Below are 15,235 nucleotides of genomic sequence, written 5' to 3' on the forward strand. Positions count from 1 at the left end.
ATGGTGGTATCTGTGTCGATGATCTGGCATGTCTTGCAGAGGTTACCGTGGCAGGGTTGTGTGGTGTCGTGGACGCTGTTCTCTTGAAAGCTAGGTAATTTGCTGCGAACGATGGTCTGTTTGAGGTTGGGTGGCTGTTTAAAGGCGAGTGAACAGCCATGAGTGTACAGACTCTGCTGTGGATGCAGGAGCTTCGAGCTGTCATATTCCCGTTGTTTATTCTGCTTGATACGCACCAAGTAACGAGGTAAGTATCCGGGTAGGAATAAATGAGGCCGATTGTTCAGAAAGGAGGGTGAGCTGGACGGCCGGTACTCCAATCCAATGAGGCTCCGGATGCGAAGGTGATGGAGCCAAAACATGCTCCAGGAGCAGTACGGAGCGAGGCATTCCATTCCCAGCACTGGCTCTCTCTCCACACCTCTCCTGTACTGGATAAAATGCCACGGTGCTGACTTCATCAGGTTTTCCAGAACCATACGGGAATGGGGTATCGTAAGAAGTGATATTAGCACTAGGACATATTAAGGACTAGATTGGAGGGGAAGAGTTCAATAGTCTGAGAGGTCCCAGGGCAGGTATCGTTCTCAGGTGATGACGGATCAGCATGGTATTTCCGTTCTTCACACTTGTTCTTGCCCAATAATCTCAAATTGACTTCTGGCCCCCTTGACGTCTTTGAGAAAGTGACAACCCAAATGCACTGAGATAAACCCTCACCTCATGTTGAAGACACCTCGACATCCAAAAGGCTTTTATTAATTTAGATTTCATTCAGAAAATAACATTTTGGGATTCAGTATGTGAGTAATTTGAGACATGACGTGAGGTAAGTGGACCATGATTGGGAGGAACAGGAGACTTTAGACCGATGGTTCCCAAAGCTCTCCATCACTGGGGTTTTCCTCACCTCATGTCTGGATCTGTTGTAGACTCATTGATAGAGGTTGATTGCTGTGATTAGTCAATAACTCCATTATCATTGGATCATGCGATTACCAGGATGGGAGAAGGCGAACTAGATGGACCCTGGTCTTTCTTCATCCAGCAATTCCTATGTTCCTATTAAAGTTCCACACGAAAGGCTATTACTTAAACCCAAAGCTGTGGGGATTCAGGGTGAACCCTGGGAATGGATAAGAAACTGGCTGATTTACAAGGAGTATTCATTAAACGAGATATGTTGGGGTGGGGAAGGTACACCAATGATCAGTATTGGGTCCATGACTATTTCTAATTTGCATCAGTGCCTCGGATTCAGAAGCCCAATTATATTTAGTTAAATTTGCAGATGATACCAAACTAGGAGAGGCAGTGGAATCGATAAAGACAGCTCAGAAATTACAGGATGAGTTGGACAGAATACGTAAGGGGACAGAGCCAGTCGGAAATGTGAATATTGGGCGAGAACTTGATCAGGCCTGACTGTGATGTCCCCGCAGTGAAATATCTTGGCATCGTTCACTATCAAAGTTTACACAGGAAGAATGGCCACTTGGACATGGTACCAGATGCCAATAGGCCCACGTTTAGCTGTACCCCAGTGAAGGAAGTTAGTGCTGGTGAGCTGTGTTGGGAAATGTCTCGTGTGTGGACGGGAGAGGGACTCAGTTCAGCTGCAGTAGCCCTCCACGGTTAAACAGCCTGCTCGCACTCACTGTCTGAGCTCACATCGGAAGGATGGCCACTTGTGAGGTGGCAGAAGGCAGCCCGTGGACCTGTCCCCGAACACAAGCCGGGAGTGGAGCGGAGAGAAAAATAAACACCTTCTCCAACCAGACTCAAAACCCTAATGTTTCATTATATGTGAATTCCTGATGTTCTTCTGCTAATGGCATCTGGACTATAATCCTTCCCCCCCTTCCAAATAAACAAATTGTCCAATGCAGGCTACAAACAGTGGGATGTGAATTGCCCGTGTGAGGTGAGGCACATCCTGCAGTGCCAATAAAGCTGAGAATGTGAACAGGTCGGATGGCCAAGCGCTGAATTGTTTTAGAGAACAACCTCTTGTGACAGACACAACAAATAGCACTTACTGGGGAACTGGTCAAGAGCTAAGTGCTTCTCCCTCCCCGCCTCCAACTTATCCGTTTATTTGTTCCATGTGTCAGTAGCTTTAGCATTCCCGGAATTTAAATTCCCAGGTTTTATAGATGAAAGGAGTTCCTGGCACACGGTTGTCAGAATTGAGTGGCCTGTTTTAGCCGGCAGTCTGCCAGCGGCACGAGCCCGAAATATCGGGATTCATTCCTGGAACAGAAAGGATATAGAGGCACTGGAGAAAGTGCAAAAAAGATTTACAAGGATGATACCAGAACTGAAAGGTTATACTCATCAGGAAAGGCTGAGCAGGCTGGGGCTCTTTTCTCTAGAAAAGAGATGACTGATGGGAGACCTGATACAGGCCTTTAAGATGATGAAAGGGTTTGATAGGGTAGACGTGGAGAAGAAGTTTCCACTTGTGGGGGAGACCAGAACTCAGGGTCATAAATATGAGATAATCACTAATAAATCGAATAAAAAATTCAGGAGAAACTTCTTTACTCAGAGTGGTTAGAATGTGGAACTCACTACCACAAGGAATGGTTGAGGCGAATAGCATAGATACATTTAAGGGGAAGCTAGATAAGAGGGAGAAAGGAATAGAAGGTTATGCTGATAGGGTGAGATGAAATAGGATGGGAGGAGGCTCGTGTGGAGCATAAACACCGGCATGGACTAGTTGGGCCGAATGGCCTTTTTCTGTGCAGCAAATTCTATGTAAAAGATCCCATTGCACTATTTGAAGAGCAGCAGGGAGTTCTCCCCAGTGTCCTGGCCAATATTTATCCCTCAACCAACATCACCAAAAACAGATGATCTCTTCATTATCACATTGCTGTTTGTGGGACCTTGCTGTGCGCAAATTGGCTGCCATGTTTCTTACATTACAACAGTGACTGCACTTCAAAAATACTTCATTGGCTGTAAAGCGCTTTGGGACGCCCTGAGGTCGTAAAAGGCGCTGTATTATGAATACAAGTCTTTCCTTTCTTTTTGGGCGAGGACAAGATTGGGGTTAGCTGCGATGCTCCATGTGGCCGAATAACTCACTGTCCAGGTTGGCGCGACAATGTAGTGGAGAGGTGACAGCTGCCTGTGTGACCGTACCCAGGGAGAAAGCTGACAGGAAAAAAAATGTATGTTTTTAAAAATAAATCACCTTCTCCTTCCCCCTCTCCCCTTGTCTAGTCTTCTCCATAGGTTTTCTCCCCCTCCCCACACACTCAGATGAGCCACTATTTAAAAAAATAAAGTTTCTTAAAAGAGGACAGCGACTGAGAGTTCAGTTTACAGCCAGGGTAACACTCAAGTGTTGCCACCTCCAGACTATTAATGCTGCCAAATGGCGACTGAGGTAATCGGGTTTTATAGCTGGCAAACACACAGGATTCCACATAGAGAGGGACCTGTAATACTTCCCAGCAGGGTGATAAATGGAGATAGTTCACTGCACACAGCGACCAACCCTCTTCTCAAACAAGACCAGAGCTTAAAATAAAACTGCAGCCAAATGACATCTGTCATTCAGTGAGACCCTCCCTCCTTCTTTGAAGCAGCCTCCAGCCCCTTTGATTTACAAGTAAGAACAACTTGAAGGGCCATTCTCCATGAGCTCCCTCAGACGTGTGATTTGAGCACCAAAGAGGGATTTTTTTTTCTTTCACCCCCCCCACCCCCCCCATCTTTTCTTTTAAAGGGGCATTGTAACCAGGAATTTCAATCCCGGAATTCCTCGCGACAATGGCCCTTTAACAGACGGGACAATGGAGGATCTGCGCAGTTTTTTTTGTCAGTCCACTGTACTGTACAGCCTCACAGAGACAAAGAAGCAGGCCTGCTCTTTGTGAATGAGCACTGTGGAATCCACTGCAAAGGCAGAAATGTCAAGAATTCCCATTCAACGGAGACCGAGCTGCCACTTTTGGGCGGGAGGGGGTTAAAAGCCACAGAGTTAAAAATAAATGGGAAGATCAAACGCAGCAAAGCCGTGCCAGGGTTTTTTTTGTGTGTTGTGTGTGAGTTTAACAAAAGCAGGAGGGCCTCCTGAAAAAACAGCTGCACAATTATCAAATGGAGAGCTCAGTCACTTTGCCTCTTGGTTAAAAACAGCAGCTAGGCCTCAGCTGATGCTCTGCCGGTTTATACAGTGAGTGGCTGAGCCATACAGACTAGGAATGTCCCATGTTCAATCCCCAGTTAGTATGATCTCAGGGATCAACGACAGGGAATGCTAGAACAGGCCTCGCTGTCCCTGATTGCTCTCCAGCGACCTCTAGTGGATACGGGCCAGTGTGGATATTGGGTGAGGACAGGATTGGAACATAAGAACAGGAGGAGGCCATTCAGCCCCTCGAGCCTTTACACCATTTAATTAGATCATGGCTGATCTGTATCTCAACTCCATTTACCTGCCTTGGTTCCATAACCCTTAATACCCTTGCCAACAAAAATCTATCAACCTCAGTTTTGAAATTTTCAATTGACCCCCAGCCTCAACAGCTTTTTGGGGGAGAAAGTTCCAGATTTCCACTCCCCTTTGTGTGAAGAAGTGCTTCCTGACATCACCCCTGAATGGCCTCGCTCTAATTTTAATTTTGTTCTGAACTCCCCCCAACAGAGGAAATAGTTTCTCTCTATCTAAGAAAGGATGAAAGAACCTGCATTTATATAGTGCCTTTCATGACCTCAGGACGTCCCAAAGTGCTTTACAGCCAATGAAGTACTTTTGAAGCGTTGTCACTGTTGTAATGTGGGAAACACGGCAGCCAATTTGCGCACAGCAAGATCCCACAAATAGCAATGAGATAAATGGCCAAATGTGATAAATAATCTGTTTTTAGTGATGTTGGTTGAGGGATAAATATCGGCCCAGGATACTGGGGAGAACGCCCCTGCTCTCCTTTCGAAACAGTGCCATTGGATTTTTTACATCCACCTGAGAGGGCAAACAGGGCCTCGGTTTAACATCTCATCTGAAAGACAGCTGCTCTGACAGTGCAGCACTCACACAGCACTGCACTGGAGTGTCAGCCTAGATTTTATGCTCAAGTGTCTGAAATGAGACTCAAACCCACAACCTTTAGACGCAGAGGCGAGAGTGCTACCCACTGAGACACGACTGATAGCCTTGAATGATTGAATGAATGGCTCACCAACATGACTCGTTCATGGATAATGGTCGCTTGGGGGTGAGGTACACCAGAGGGTGGTCGACACCAGTGTTTTCAAGAGAGGAAGGATGCAGAGAAAATCGGGGTGGCGGGAGTGGGAGAACCTAGAGACAATGCCTTCAAAAGGTTTAAGATAAATATTACAGGGCGGATATTCTTCTTCATTGCGTCTGGGGAGAGATCAGTTAGTTCCCTTTCTATCAGGTTTCCACCCCCTCTCCAGGGATTCCTCAAAAGGGCAGAGTAGGACCAGCAGTTGCTGGCCCACCATAGGCATTAGAGTTGAGGCAGGAGAGGGATGTTCCTGGCCTTCTGCCTCAACTCTCCTTTCTCTGCGCCCACGGCCTGCCCAAGCAGCAGGGCACCTGAAGAAACCTGGCAGTGGGACTTGTGCCGGGACCCTCTAAAGAGCAAGAGGGTCTGTGGAGGTCCTGGGAGAACCCTGGGGATGGTGATTGTTATCTTCCCTCTACAGGACGATCTTTAGGCCTTGGGCCTTCTGCTTACTGCTCTCAGCTGCCAGCGGCCAGAAGCACAGATGCAAGCCCCTCAGGCCTGGAGCTGTGCCCCACTTCCATCGCCTGATCCCAGCGCAAGGCACTGCTAGGAAGTAGACCGACCGGGTGGGCCAGGAAATTTCTGAGCACCCTCTCCCCTCACGGGCACAATGCACCCCTGGTACACTGCATCTGTCAGGCACTCATCACGGACTCAGAGGGGAAAATCGGCCCTAACATAGAAAACAGAAAATACTGGACACAGGCAGGTCAGGCAGCATCTGTGGAGAGAGAAACAGAGTTAACGTTTCAGGTCGATTACTTTTCCCATTCTGACGAAAGGTTAAGATTTAACAGTTTGTAAGTAAGTACAGAGCCAGGGGAGGGGAGGGAGGGACGGACGAAGGGGAGGGGAGGGAGGGACGAAGGGGAGGGGAGGAAAGAACAAAAGGGAAAGTTTGTAATATGGTGGAGGGCAGGAGTGATTAAATGACAAAAGGGATGATGGTGCAAGGTAAAGGAGGGTGGTAATGGGGCAGGTAAAGAAACAAAAGATGGGTCTAGAGGAGCTGTTAATGGCAACAGCTGAACCATTACCAGCACCTGCTGTCCGAAAAAATGGGAGCAGTGGTTATGAACTGAAGTTATTGAAATCAATGCTGAGTCCGGAAGATTGTAAAGTGCCTAATCGTAAGATGAGGTGTTGTTCCTCGAGCTTATTTTGAGCTTCATTGGAACAGTGTAAGAGGCCGAGGACAGAGAGGTCAGAGGGAATTAAAATGGCAAGTGACCAGAAGCTCAGGGTCACACTTGGGGACTGAGCGGAGGTGTTCAGCAAAGCGATCACCCAGTTGGTCGCCCTGATGTAGAGGAGACCACATTGCGAGCAGCGAATACAGTATACTAAATTGAAAGAAGTAAAAGTAAATCGCTGTTTCACCTGAAAGGAGTGTTTGGGGCCCTGGATGGCGGGAAGGGAGGAGGTGAAAGGGCAGGTGTTGCATCTCCTGTGCTCACATGAGAAGGTGCCGTGGGGAGGACAGCAGGTGTTGGGGGTGATGGAAGAGTGGACCAGGGTGTCACGGAGGGAGCGGTCCCTTCAGAATGCTGAAAAGGGAGAGGAGGGGAAGATATGTTTGGTGGTGGGATTGCGCTGGAGATGGCAGAAATGGCGGAGGATGATCCATTGAATGTGGAGGCTGGTGGGGTGGAAGGTGAGGACAAGGGGGACCCTATCGTGGTTCTGGAAGGGAGGGGAAGGGATGAGGACAGAAGTGCAGGAAATGGGATGGACACGGTCGAGGGCCCTGTCAACCACGGTGGAGGGGAATCCTCAGTTGAGGGAAAAGGAAGACATATCGGAAGCACTGGTGTGGAAGGTGGCATCGTCAGAATAGATAGGACGGAGACGGAGAAACTGGGAGAAGGGAATAGAATCCTTACAGGAAGTGGGGTGGGAGGAAGTGTAATCAAGGTAGCTGTGGGAGTCGGTGGGCTTTTAATAGATATTGGTTGACAGCCTATCCCCAGAAATGGAGATAGAGAAGTCGAGGATGGGAAGGGAAGAGTCAGGGATGGACCATGTGAAGGCGAGGGAGGGGTGGAAATTGGAAGCATAGTTGATGAAATTTTCCAGTTCGGGGCGAGAGCAGGAAACAGCATCGATACAGTCATCAATGTACCGGAAAAAGAGGTTTGGGAGGGGACCTGAGTAAGACTGGAACAAGGAATGTTCCACGTATCCCCCAACAAGGCAGGCATAGCTAGGACCCATATGGGTTCCCATAGCGACATCTTTTATTTGGAGGAAGTGAGTGGAGTCAAAGGAGAAGTTGTTGAACGTAAGAGCAAGTTCAGCCAGGCAGAGGAGGGTGGTGTTGGATGGGGACTGGTTGGGCCTCCGTTCACGGAAGAAAGGGAGGGCCCGCAGGCTGTCCTGGTGGGGGATGGAGGTGTAGAGGGACTGGACGTCCATGGTGAAAAGGAGAGACGGTTATGGCTGGGAAACTGGAAACTGTTAAAGTGGCGGAGGGCGTCGGAAGAATTGTGGATGTAGGTCAGAAGAGGACAAGGAGAGAAAAAAAAAGTCGAGATAGGAAGAAATAAGTGGGGCAAGAACAGGCTGAAACGATCTGGGGCAGTCCTGTTTGTGGATCTTGGGAAGGAGATAGAAGTGGGCTGTGTGGGGTTGGGGGACTATGAGGGTGGAGCCGTTGTGGGATCATCTCCAGAGGAGATGAGGTCAGTGACAGTTTGGGAAATTATAGCTTAATGATCGGTGGTGGGGTCATGGTCCAGGGGGAGGTAGGAGGAGGTGTCAGCGAGCTGGTGTGAGTTGACGGGGGCACGGAGGTGAAGGTGACAGAAGAAGAGCTCAGCATCATGTCGAGCTTGAAATTCATTTGAGGTGGGATGAAGCTGAGGCCTTTGCTGCGATCTGATCGTTCTGGGTCGAAGAGGGGAAGGTCAGAGAGGATAGTGAAAACACGACAAAGGATGAGTGTGGAAGGAGGGGTGGAGTCAGAGGAAAATGAAGGGGAAGAAGGATCAGGAGGGGTGTTAATATCTAAGAGTTGTTGAAACTTGCAGGCCTTCACACCTGAAAGGAAGAGAAACATTTTTTGGTAAAGCGTCAGATGATTCAGACATCTCTCTCTTTGAACATCTACATACAATTAAGAACCTTGCATAAAGCACAGACTTCTTGTCCACAAGCCTCTCGTCACGATTTTTGGTCACGTTTTGCTGTCAACATTTCCCATTGTAAATTGCTATGTCAACAGTTCCCATTTAATCTTAAAACAAAAGCAAAATACTGCAGATGCTGGAAATCTGAAATATAAACAGAAAATGCTGGAAACACTCAGCAGGTCAGGCAGCATCTGTAGAGAGAGAAACAGAGTTAACGTTTCAGGCCGATGACCGTCCAGCAATTCAAAAATTAGTTGAACAACTTTAGATCTTAACCACTGCTCCCATTTTCTCTCAGACAGCAGGTGCTGGTGATGGAGGACGGCTGCACCAGAGCCACTGAGAGTGGTGGAGATGGGGGTCGGTGTTTGGGGTGGAGATCCCCTATCGATACACGGCCGGCAGGGTGGTCCGCACCCCTGGGGTCTACCCACCTGTCTCTGCCACATTCCCAGGTCACGGGAGTCTGCTCCATTTTGCCAGATTTTTTATGCTTTCCTTCCCTCTGCTATTCTGCTGTAACCATTCACACCTCCTCTGGACCCATCTTTTGTTTCCATGTTTATCCCATTACCACCCCCTTTTGCCCTGCATCATCATCCCTTTTGTCATTTAATCAATCCTGCCCTCCACCCAATCACAGACCTTTGTTCTTTCCCTGCCCCCTTTGCCCTGGCTCTGTATTTGCTTAAAAACTATTCATCTCTAACATCTTCCAGTTTTGATGAAAGGTCATCGGCCTGAAACGTTAACTCTGTTTCTCTCTCCACAGATGCTGCCTGACCTGCTGAGTGTCTCCAACATTTTCTGTTTTTATTCCCATTCAATCTTGCTGCGTTAACTGTCACAATCTAGCTGTGGGTTCTGACTACTAGGTGGCTCTGAGGAGTGAGGTTCTGAAGCCTCTCCCAACAATCTTTGAAGGTGGCAGGACAAGTTGAGAAAGCTGTTAAAGTATACGGGATCATTGGCTTTATAAATAGAGGCATAGAGTACAAAAGCAAGGAAGTTATGGTAAACCTTTATAAGTCATTGGTTACTCCTCAGCTATTGTGTCCACCTCTGGGCAGCACACTTTAGGAAGGATGTCAAGGCCTTGGAGAGGTACAGAGGAGATTTACCAAAATGTTACTAGGGATGAGGGACTTCAGTTATGTGGAGAGACTGGAGAAGCTGGGGCTGTTTTCCTTAGAACAGAGAAGGTTAAGGGGAGTTTTGACAGAGGTGTTCAAAATTTTATGAGGTTTCGATAGAGTAAATAAGGAGAAACTGTTTCCATTGGCAGGAGGGTTGGTAACCAGAGGAAATAAATTTAAGATAATAGGAAAAAATTTAGTGAGGAAATTAGGAGAATTTTTTTTTAAGCAGCGAGTTGTTCTGATCTGGAATCCACTGTCTGTAAGAGTGATGGAAGTAGATTCAGTAAAAACCTTCAAAAGGGAATTGTATATATACTTGAAAAGAAAAACTTTACACAGCTATGGGGAAAGAGCAGGGGTATGGGATTAATTGGATAGCTCTTTAGTGGCATAGTAAGTAGTGTAGACAGGAGCATAAAATTACAGAGACATTGATAGATTAAATGAATGGGCAGAACTGTGGCAGATCGATTTCAACACAGGTAGGTGTGAGGTCATCCATTTTGGACCAATAAAGGATCGATCTGAGTATTTTTTAAATGGTAAAAAGCCAGGAACAGAGATTTAGGGGTCCACGTACACAGGTCACTAAAATGTAGTAGTCTGGTACAACAAATAATCAAAAAGACTAATGGAATGTTAGCCTCTATAACTAAAGGGCTAGAATATAAAGGGAAGAAGTTTTGCTGCAGCTATACAAAGCCCTGGTTAGACCACATCTGGAGTACTGTGTACAGTTCTGGACACCGCACCATACTAAAGATATATTGGCCTTGGAAGGAATACAGGGCAGATTCATGAGAATGTTACCAGGGCTCCAAGGGTTAGATTATGAGGAGAGATTACATAAACTAAGTTTGCATTCCCTGGAATATAGAAGATTAAAGGGTGGTTTGATTGAGGTTTTTAGGATTCCAAAAGGAATTGCTAGGGTAAATAGAAACTTTTTCCGCTGGTGGGGGAGTCTAGGACAAGGGGTCATAACCTTAAAATCAGAGCCAGGCCATTCAGGAGTGAAGTTAGGAAACATTTCTTACCGCAAAGGGTGGTAAAAGTGTGAACTCTCTCCCATAAAAAGCAGTAGATGCTCAATGAATAATTCTAAATCTGAGATCGATAGATTTTTGCTAACCAAGGGTATGAAGGGATATGGAGCCAAGGCGGGTAACTGGGAGTTAGGATCTCATTGAATGGCGGAACAGACTCGAGGGGCTGAATGGCCTACTCCTGTTCACTTGTTCTTTCAAAGAGCTGGCACAGGCATGATGGGTCGAATGGCCTCCCTCTGTGCCGTATGACTCTATTGCACCGATATAGAAGGGAGGCGGGGAGGGAGAGCGTTTGCGGTGCGGGGGGCGGGGGGGGGGGGGGGGGAAGAGAAACTTGGAAGTGCCGGGAACGCAGAGATCCTGTTGAATTTAACGGCAGGACCCCATTATCATTTTCTTATTCCGTTTCCTGCCCGGCAGCAGGCCAGATTGAGAGGCTGACCGGCTGCCGGGCAGGTAAGCCAGCAGTGGAAGGACACAACCGGCCAGCAATTGGAAAAGATCGGGGCGTGGTGAGGGGGGGGGGCGGGGGTTGGTACAGAGCACAGCAATCGGGAGGGAGGCAAAGATCGGGGTTTGCAGGGTGGGGGGCTCGACCGATTGCAGCAGTGAGGAGGCCATGCGATCAGCAGAAAGTTTGCTTGATGGGCTGGTGGGGGGAGCAGCACTCCTACTCCTCTTGGCTCATTGGCAGTGCTATGAAAAGCACTTACCTGCTTGATCTATCTGCTTCCGTCTCCATTTAGCTGCCAAGTTTCCTGAGCCCTGGGAAACCCGGCCATCCAGTGTTAAAGTTAAATCAGGCTCCCAACTGCACTGTGATTTAAACATTATAATGAAGGGTCCGCCTCGACGACGGGCCACAGATGCGGCTCGCAACCCACCACCGTAAAAATGGCAGCTGGCACATACACGGCGGATTGGGGATGCGTTTCGCGATTTTAAATTTTTAGCCCGCCACTTTCTCGCCCGTCCTAGGGGGGAGTTAATATCGACCCCTCTGATTCTATGAACTCCATCACCATCTGGTATATAATAAAAACTTCTATTCATGAACTGACTGTGTCCAACACCACAGGCAAATTACTGGCATCATTGGAACATTTACCCTCGATGCACAAGTGACGTGTGTCGAGATTCAGCCAATCAAAAAACACTTAAAGGCTTGTAAATCCACAGGGCATTTGATTCTGTCTCAAACAATTTGCATTCACTTTCCTCAAAAACAAGTGTGAGAAAGACCATTTTCCATTTGCTGCTCCTTTCCCCCCCCCAAATTCCACCTCCTTTCCCCATCCTCATCATTTTAAGGGCTGTTGTCATGGAGACACTGATTTGCCGACCTGCTTCCTTTTCGGTCCTGTCCCTTTCCATCATATTTCCTCAGGAGCACTCCTCCCCCAGTGACTGACCTCTGCTCTCTGACTTGTTGACTCAGCCTTTCTTTTATGACGGTTATTTTTTCGGCCTTTTGCACACACAATATTTCCACACTTCACCAGAGCACAATTGTCCTGGACCGTAACCAAAGAGAATCAGGTCATACAGCGAAAAAAAAAGAAATTGAACCCGCAATAGCGAGGAGAGAAAAGAAGAGCGGAAAGGTGAAAGAGAACAGTTGATAGGGGTGAAAAAAAATATCGTGGTGCAGAGAATGTAGCTGAAGATTTTTAAAAAATTAATGGAAGAAGTAATGAGAGAAAAATGTTGCTAAAAATCAGCAAAGTAGGGAGTATTTAAACGACACCTTTCATGACCTCAGGATGTCCCAAAGCATTTTACAGCCAATGAAGTACTTTTGAAGTGTTGTCACTGTTGTAATGTAGGAAACGCGGCAGCCAATTCGCACACAGCAAGATCCCACAAACAGCAATGAGTTACATGACCAGATAATCTGTTTTAGTGATGTTGGTTGAGGGATAAATATCAGCCAGGACACCGGGAGAACTCCCCTGCTCTTCTTCGAAATAGTGCAGTGGGACCACCTGAGAAGGTAGTCAGGGCCTTCGGTTTAACACCTCATCTGAAAGTGCCACACTCCCTCAGTACTGCAGTGGCGTGTCAGGCGAGATGATGAGCTCAAGCCTCTGGAGTGGGACTTGAACCCACAATCCTCTGACTCAGATGTAAGAGTACCCACTGAGCCACGGCCAACAACACACACAGATCAACCTACAAACTAGTAAAAGCTGATCAAAAGCAACAGAAAGGCGACATGGAGCTGACAACTCAAAACCAGTCCGGTTACAACCTACCCCTCATAAACTGAAGCTTTCTTTTGCATTTTAAAAAGAATGAATAATCCACAAGGATAAAGGCCTAAATTCACAGCCTGTTAAAAAGTAGTGGGGGAAGATTTGCGTTGTGTTTATAATTTTGCTGTAAATAGCCCACCGGGGAGACCTTTCCACCCCAATCTGGACACTCCAGGGTGGGTGGGGGGGGTTGAGATCTTGGGCTGAATTTTCAGGCTTCCCACTCTGGCAAAAACAGTAGAACCTCAAACATCAGAGGGGGGGGGGGGGGGGGGGTGTGCAGGGGGAGGAAGACTTCATGCCCCATTTCAGTTGACTGTTCTGCCTGCCAGCAAGCCATTCTCCTGGGGTCCTTAGGCCACGCGGCCTGGGCGGGTGGAGAGTGCAGTGTTGCCTCGCCTGGTACCAGCTGAGGGCCCGTTCAAAGAGGAGCCCAATGGTAAATACTCCTTTATTTCTCTGGGGCCGGGAGTGCTCCCCCCCCTCCACCCCATGGACCCACCTTCTTCCGGCCCAGATTGCCAGATGTTGTGGCAAGTTGCCCCAGGGCGCTCGATTTACGGCCACAGCTCGTGTCCCAATGCTAATGAGATCCGGCCCTCAAACTGAGACAGGTCTCCCACCAGGACTATCAAGTGACCGGCCGGCCAGCCACCTGACATCTGCTCGGGAGGGCTGGGGGAATATACCCCTCGATGTCTACCACTCAAAGTTGTATTAATGGTTTATTTCAGTTTTCACTAATGTTTATGTGGCCATTCAGTCCCTCGAGCCTGCTCCACCATTCTATTAGGTCATGGCTGATCTGTACCTCAACTCCATTTACCCTCCTTTGCTCCATATCCCTTGCTACCCTTACCTAACAAAAACCTATTGATCGGTCTTGAAAGCTCCAATTGACCCCAGCATTCACAGCCTATCGGGGGAAGAGTTCCAGATTGCCATTACCCGTTGTGTAAAAAGGTGCTTCCTGATTTCCCTCCTGAATGGCCCAGCCCTAATTTTATTATGTCCCCTTGTTCTTGATTCCTCCATCAGAGGAAATAGCTTCTCTGTATCTACCCTATTCAATCAAAATACCTTGATTAGATTAACCTTCAATCTTCTATACACAAGAATACAAGTCAAGTTTATACAACCTAGCCTCATACTTTAACCCTCTAAGCCCCGGTATACTCTGGTGAATCTGGCTGTACCGACTCCAAGACCAGTATATCCTTCCTGAGATGCGGTGCCCAAAACTGAACGTAGTACTCCACGATGGGGTCTGACCAAGGCTCCATACAGCTGCAGCATAACTTCTTCCTCTTTGTATTCAATTGGATCTGGACTTCAACTCCATATTCCTTGATACCCTTACCCAATAAAAAAGTCTTGAAAATTTCAATTGATCCACAGCATCCACAGCCTTTTGGGGGGGAAGAGGATTCCAGATTTCCACTACACATTGGGTGAAAACGTGCTACCTGATTGAACTCCTGAATGGCCTAACTCTAATTTTAAGATTGTGCTCACTTGTTCGGGATTCTCCCCATCAGAGGAAATAGCTTCTCTAGTAGTTCTGGGGAGATCTTGGGCTCTAGCAGCACTGGGGAAAGGGGAGGTCTTTGATTTGGCACTGGGGAGAGAGGTATCTTTGAGGTTGGCAGCAACGTAGAGAATTCACTTTGGACTACTGTGGACAGGGGGATTCAGGAGCTTAGCAGCATGCGAAGGCAGTTTGTGGGGTGTGGTAGCATTGAATTAAGTAGCTAGCAAAGCTGCACCATTACTTAAAAATTAACTCTCGGGACATGGGCGTCACTGGCAAGGCTGGCATTTATTGTCCATCCTTCGGTGCCCTTGAGGTGGCGGTGGTGAGCCGCCTTCTTGAACTGCTGCAGTCTGTGTGGTGAAGATGCTCCCACAGTGCTTTTAGGTAATAGTGGAGGCATTGGTGATCATCTTCCAAAATTCTATAGACTTGAACAGTTCCTACTGATTGGAGAGTGGCAAATGTAACCCCATTATTTAAAAAAGGAGGGAGAAAAAACAGGGAATTACAGACCAATTAGCCTAACATCAGTAGTGGGGAAAATGCTAGGATCTATTATAAAAGATGTGATAACAGAACACTTGGAGGGCATTAACAGGATTAGACAAAGTCAGCATGGGTTTATGAAAGGGAAATCATGCTTAACAAATCTACTGGCATTTTTTGAGGATGTAACTAGTAGAATAGATAGGGGAGAACCAGTGGATGTGGTGTACTTGGATTTTCAGAAGGCTTTTGATAAGGTTCCGCACAAGAGGTTAGTGTGCAAAATTAAAGCACATGGGATTGGGGGAATATACTGGCATGGATTGAGAATTGGTTGACAGACAGGAAACAGAGTAGGAATGAACGGG

Source organism: Heptranchias perlo, chromosome 16 (genome assembly GCF_035084215.1).
Source record: "Heptranchias perlo isolate sHepPer1 chromosome 16, sHepPer1.hap1, whole genome shotgun sequence".
Classification (NCBI taxonomy): domain Eukaryota; kingdom Metazoa; phylum Chordata; class Chondrichthyes; order Hexanchiformes; family Hexanchidae; genus Heptranchias; species Heptranchias perlo.